Genomic DNA, 6,332 nt, shown 5'->3' with positions numbered 1-6,332 from the left:
AAAAATATGATGTGATGGTATTATGATAAATACATAATTATACAACACAAATAATAGAATTAGAATTTAGGTTTCTATCACGTTATAAAAAAAATATTAATTAAATTTTTATCTCTAGAATTAAGGTGGTTTCTCTTAAAATTAAAATAGGATGATTCAAAAATTATTGGAGGAATTATGCACAAAAAATAAATGCATAAAATCAGAGAAGTAAAAAGATTTAATCCAGGCATAAGGCATAAATATGGCTTTCAACTATTTGTCCCCCCAACTTGAAATATGACTTATTATATGCGTAAACTTTCAATTTTGCTACAATTATACACCTCATTTACCAAATGAGTGCTTGTGAAATACACGTGCGTTGTTGGTGGGTTGCCAACGAGAGAGGAGGAAACCACCGTTTGTGGCGAAGGGAGGGAGGATCGATCGACGAAGCTTCCTTGGCCAACCGACCCACCAAGCAAAGAAGAACCTTTGTTGGTCGTTGGTGCAAGAAAGCTTTGTCGAATGGCCTTCCTTCTTCCTTATTGTCGATGTCGGTTTCCTCTCCTTCCCTCGCAGATGACCTTTGTTTTCTCCCCCTCCCTCGTCAGCAACTTATTGACAATGCACGTATATCTTACGTGCACTCATTTGAGAAATAATATGTGCAACTACAATAAAATTGAAAGCTTAGAAGTATGATAAGTTACCTTTCAAGTTAGGAAGGCCAAATAACTATTGTTATAAGTATTTCTCGTACTACTTCTTATGGGCTGGGCTTGACTCAGCAAGCCGGCCCAATAGGCCCGAGCTTATCAGAACAAGGTTGCACGCCGTTGAAACTCGAGCTCAAATTGCGGAACCAAGTGAGCTCCTAACAAAGCTTTCAGCGAGCTCTCAGTGATTTACCCAACAAACTCCTAGCGATGCTTTCAATTCACTAGCTTAACTGTTCAGCTCGCCAGTCAAACTATTCAGCTCGCATAACAACATTGCTGTTGAATAACAGGAGGCAGGGACCTATCTACTTTATCTGATGCAAACCAGATCCCTAGTAATACGGAGCCCCGCTCCCAATTTTATGGAATTGATAAAGACATCTTATCTCCATGATGTCATTCTTCCACTTTGTATTTTATGCAACTGTAAACACCACTCACTATAAATAGGGGTAAAAAACACCATTGTAAGGGGGCATACCCATAATAATATACTGTTACTCTGCCGAAATGCCAGAGAACAGTCGTAGAGTAGGTATCGTTCTGGCCGAACCACATAAAAACCTCATGCGTACGTTTTATTCCGTTCATCCTCTTTGCATATGGGCTAATTTTCTTATTACGGGCCTACGAATCACGGTCGGCTAATTTTGAACGTTAACAATTATAAGGGTGAGTTTGGTTGCAATGATGGAATTTGGGGGGAAAGAAAATGAATTCCAGATAATTGAATTATCTAGAATTAAATTTCAGATAAAATATCAATTGAAAGTGTTTGACTGACTTAATTGAATTCTAAGAAATTGTCTAAAAATAAATCAAATATACTACACAAAAATTTTAAAAAATCAAATATATATACACAAATATACATATAGCTTGAGGATGCCATTGTTGCCGCTGCCTTTATCGCCGTCGCTCACCCTCTTTCTCGCTCGCCCTTTGTAATATCCTAAAATTTGAAAATAATTAATAATTATTTAAGGCGGTATTTGAGGATATTATTGAATAATTGAGAATTTAATATGAGATATTTATTTATGTGGGTTTGAGGAAAATAAGGAAAATATTAATTTATTTGGGTATTTAGAGATTTAAGAAAAATATTTATTTATGTTATTTTGGGAAAAAAATTATTTAATTGGGAGAAGTCTTAGGGTGTAAGTGAAATAAGAAGAAAATAGAAGTTAGGGCGAATGAGTAATTAAGGGAAATTGTGGGTTTAAGTATAAATTTCTGGAATGGACTGAGAATCACTTTAAAATTAATTTAGAGCACACATGGTATGAAGATGCGGCTGGGTCAGGCGGTTGCGCGCGCGAGTGAGGAAGGCGAGGTCGCGGATTCGAGGCTGGTCGTGCGCGCGCGGTGGAGATTTTGCTGGAATTTTACCAGCCCAAGGACGCCAAAACGGCGTCGTTTCAGCAAGGCGGTGGGCAGCCAGCCGCGGCCACGTGGCGCGCGCTGGTGCGACCGCGCGGCTGCTCCTTTGCCTTCTATTTTTGCACGAAATTTAATGCTAAATTAGCCATATTTTTGGGCTGATTTCTGCTGCTATTAAAGCTTCAATTGAAGCTTAATTGAAGATTAAAAACAGGAAGCATTTGGGAGAAGGAAAAATGGCGCGAGGCAGCGGCGAAGGAGGAGAAAATTAGAAGAAAATATTTAAAAATTAATTTTATGCTGTGCAATTGAAGATTGAGAGAGCAAGATAAGTTAGTTAGCGTGTATTAAACATTTTTTATGGATTAAATCATACTTTTAAATTGTATTTTGATTTATTTTAGTATTAATATTATTTTACAGTACGTGAGCATTTAAGGCTGAAAATCTGGAAAAAGCTAAGGCAAGCTCCTAACCCTCTCCTCGCGTTATTTATTTCTTGTAAAAGTTTTCGAGGTTTCTTATACTCTAAATCCTCCCTCACCGTAACTCGGTTCTACGCATAAATAATAATAATCCGCGTAGTAATCATTTTATGACTTTTACTTTATTAATGAGTTTATGGTTAATGGGATAAGCTAAGTAAGGATGTCATCGCGTCTTTTATTTCGACCGTCACGAAGCTTCGTATCGCTCCGTTTTCATTGGGAATGATGGCGAACCCCTTGGGGTTAGATTCTTAGAGAAATTGATTATGATCAGAATTAGGAGAATGTGTTAAAAGAGTCTATTATATATGTGAAGATAGTTTTCTATAAATGAGGAAGAATGAGAATGGTATCACGATGTCATATGGTTACGTACGTGAAGAGTTTTGGAGAGAAATGATAAGTTTATAAGCTAATAAGTTAATGATGTCAGTAAGTGTGTCTAAGGGTATGAGTACAAAGCCACTGTCTGTTGACCGTGGATCGTGGCAGTTGATGGCTGGATGTATGGGCGCCAGTCATTGGTTGTTACGATAAGCGCTAGAAGGCCAGAAGAACTGGTACTCTAGATTCCCGCCTTGGTTTGTGCATTTTATGATGTGTGTGCTTCAAGGGGCCGGGTTGCATTCACGTGGGGACATGCTTTGTGTGTGATGGGACGTATGAGCATTTGCATGACCCGGTTGGTCTAAGGGCCAATTTGGGTATCCTAGGCGAGCATATGCATTTAGAGCATGTTGCATATGTGTATTCCTATGTGAGGCTGATGCTTGGTTTGTGGGGGCCTTGTCATCACGTTTATGCTACAACGGCCATTACATCTCCTATGTGTTGCATTGCATGATTTTATTATTATTGTTATTCTGGACGGGAGTACCTTGCCAGGCGTCGGGAGTACCGACTCATGTCAGGATGTATCAAGTATCAGGAAAAGTCGACCATGTCAGGAAGACGGGTCTTTATGGATCATGAAATGGTAGCCTATGTTAGGCTACAACAGGTTTGTATGTGGGACCCGAATGCCAATGTGTGACTTATGTGGGCCCCTGGTTCCTTATGTGCAGTTAACTTTATGTTATGCATGTAGAAGTAAGATACGTATGGATCATGACATGGCATGATTGCATTGGCATGAATCGCATGGGGTGTCATGGAAAGAGTCATATCCTAAGCCCTCAGCCTTTCTTTCATGAGCTTGCTGAGTCTCGCGACTCATGTTGTTTTACATCATTCCAGGTACATTTATCGGGGTTTGGGTTTAGGCCGTCAAGTCATGGTAGCAAGTGCAGAGCTCTCCCAAAACTAGATCCTGGGTGTCATCGTGTCTTTGATAAGGTTAATATTTATGTTTTCGAAATTTATCGTATGTTATGTAAGCCCAGGTGGGCCAAAATGATGAATGGTTTGTAAGGATCATGATGAAATGTTATAATAAAGAAAAATTATGATTTCTAAAAGGATTATGTGTGTGTTGTAGGTGCGTCATTGTTCGATATCATTTTAATAATGACCCTCTCATGGATCCTCTATGCTAGTAGGGGCTCCGGGAGACGGGCCGTTACCTTTCTCTCCCTCAGTCCATCATTGTCGTTGCCATCGCCGCCATCATTGGTCATTACTGCTAAACTTTGTTAGATTTGTATAGCAATGGCAACAATACCTAGCTAGGAGGGGGTGAATTGGATTATTTAAAAATTTGATTGAATTTTGAAAATCTTTTTGATGAAAAATGAGATTTTAGTGCAAATGAGGATTAATGAAATGCTTGGAACAATAAATGGAATAAAAAGTACAAGCAAAAGAAGGGACACAACAATATATAGTGGTTTGGTTTAAACTAAGTCTAATCCACTACCTTAGCTCCTCACTAAGGAATTTTCAACCAATCTACTACAAATCTCCTATCTCTCCGGATAGGCCCTCTAGCAACAAGTTAGAAATTTACACCCTCTTACTTAACCAAACAGGCCTTCTAACACAAAACTAGGTATTTCAACCCTTTGCTTCAATAAGCAAGTCCCCTAGCATAACAAGGTAGGAATTTTACAAAGTAGTACAAGATAAGAGATGATATAAGAGTTATCACTCTTAGTTACAAATTCTCTCAATAATACAACAAGGCTTGAAGATAAATTTACAAAAATAAGCACAAAGTCTTTTTGGAGAGAAATAAAATCACCAATGAAGCACACAATAGAGTAAGCACTTGGAAGCACACAATAAAGTCTTTTTATTTATATTTTACTTTCCATTTACTTTAATACATAAATGTAAATAAGAAAGAACCCCCATTTGGATTCAATAAAAAAATCAAAATTTATAACAATAAGAAAGTAGAATTTTGATTTTAGTACAAATTCAGGATTTAATAATTTAACCACTCCCAAAATATATACCTTCTATTTCTTAAAAATTTCATTAAAAATAATTTTATCACCAATGGATATTAGCTATCAAAGTACTGTCTGATAATTTTTCAAAATGAAAACATTTTCATATATGTTTCCTTATAATTCACTAACCTTAAAGACTTAGAAAAATTATTGAAATCTTATCAAAAGGAGTTTCGAAACATAATACATGAACTAAATGATTTTTTAGACATTTGAATTTTGAGCCAAAACCTTTCATGCATGTTTCAAAATATGAAAAGCTTATTTTGAAATATGAGATTAACATAAATGATTTTTCATATTTAAGATTAGTTTTTCATCAAACACATTTATATTCTAGTTGGTCTTTTGCCTTAGAACAATTTTAACTTCATGTTGACTAACGACTTCAAAACTAATTTGAAAATCATTTTAGGAGATTCTTTTAAGATTGAATATTTGACTTTGCAAATCTTTAACTAATATAGAAAATCATAAATTATTTTGGTTTTCATACTTAACAAAGCACTTGAAATTGATTTTTGTTGAAAACCATAAACTTGACTCATGAGTTGGGGATAAAACGAAGTATTATTTTTCATCATCAAAACTAATATATAAAAATGTGCAACATCAAGATTCCCCTGTCACTATCACCATTCACCCCTCGGTTGCTGTCTCTCCCTCGCTTAGACCGCCGGTCGCACTTCTTTTCTTTCTTGCAATCGTCGACCACTATTTTTCTCCTCTGCCAAATCGCTACATCTCTTCTTGGGTTGATTTTTCATTTCCCTAGAAAATATATTCCAACCTCTCCCATGGGAAAATCTTTTCAAGCAAAAGTGAAAAATGAGATCAAGTGACCCAAAGTGAGAAATCAATTTGCTTGAAAAAATTGGCTAATCAAACACTACAAAAGCTAGAATTTGGATGAAAATTGGCCATTTTTCATGGAAAAAAGTATGCAAGTGTGTTTGATTAGAAAAAGATAGAAAGGGAAAATGGTTTTCAATTTCATGGAAAATAATTCTCACCTCCCATCTAATTGAGCTAGAATTTGGATGAAAATTGACCATTTTTCATGAAAAAAGTATGCAAGTGTGTTTGATTAGAAAAAGATAAAAAAGGAAAATATTTTTCAATTTCATAAAAAATAATTCTCACCTCCCACCTAATTGAGTTAGAATTTGGATGGAAATTTACCATTTTTCATGAAAAAAGTATGTAAATGTGTTTGATTAGGAAAAGATAGAAAAGGAAAATGTTTTTCAATTTCATAGAAAATAATTCTTACCTCCCACCTAATTGTAATTTTTTATGAAAATATTTTATGAAAAATAATTCTCACCTCATACCTAATCGTAATTTTCTATGAAAAATGGGTC

This window comes from Diospyros lotus, chromosome 13 (assembly GCF_014633365.1).
Source record: "Diospyros lotus cultivar Yz01 chromosome 13, ASM1463336v1, whole genome shotgun sequence".
NCBI lineage: Eukaryota > Viridiplantae > Streptophyta > Magnoliopsida > Ericales > Ebenaceae > Diospyros > Diospyros lotus.
Note: the sequence above shows the minus strand (reverse complement) of the source record.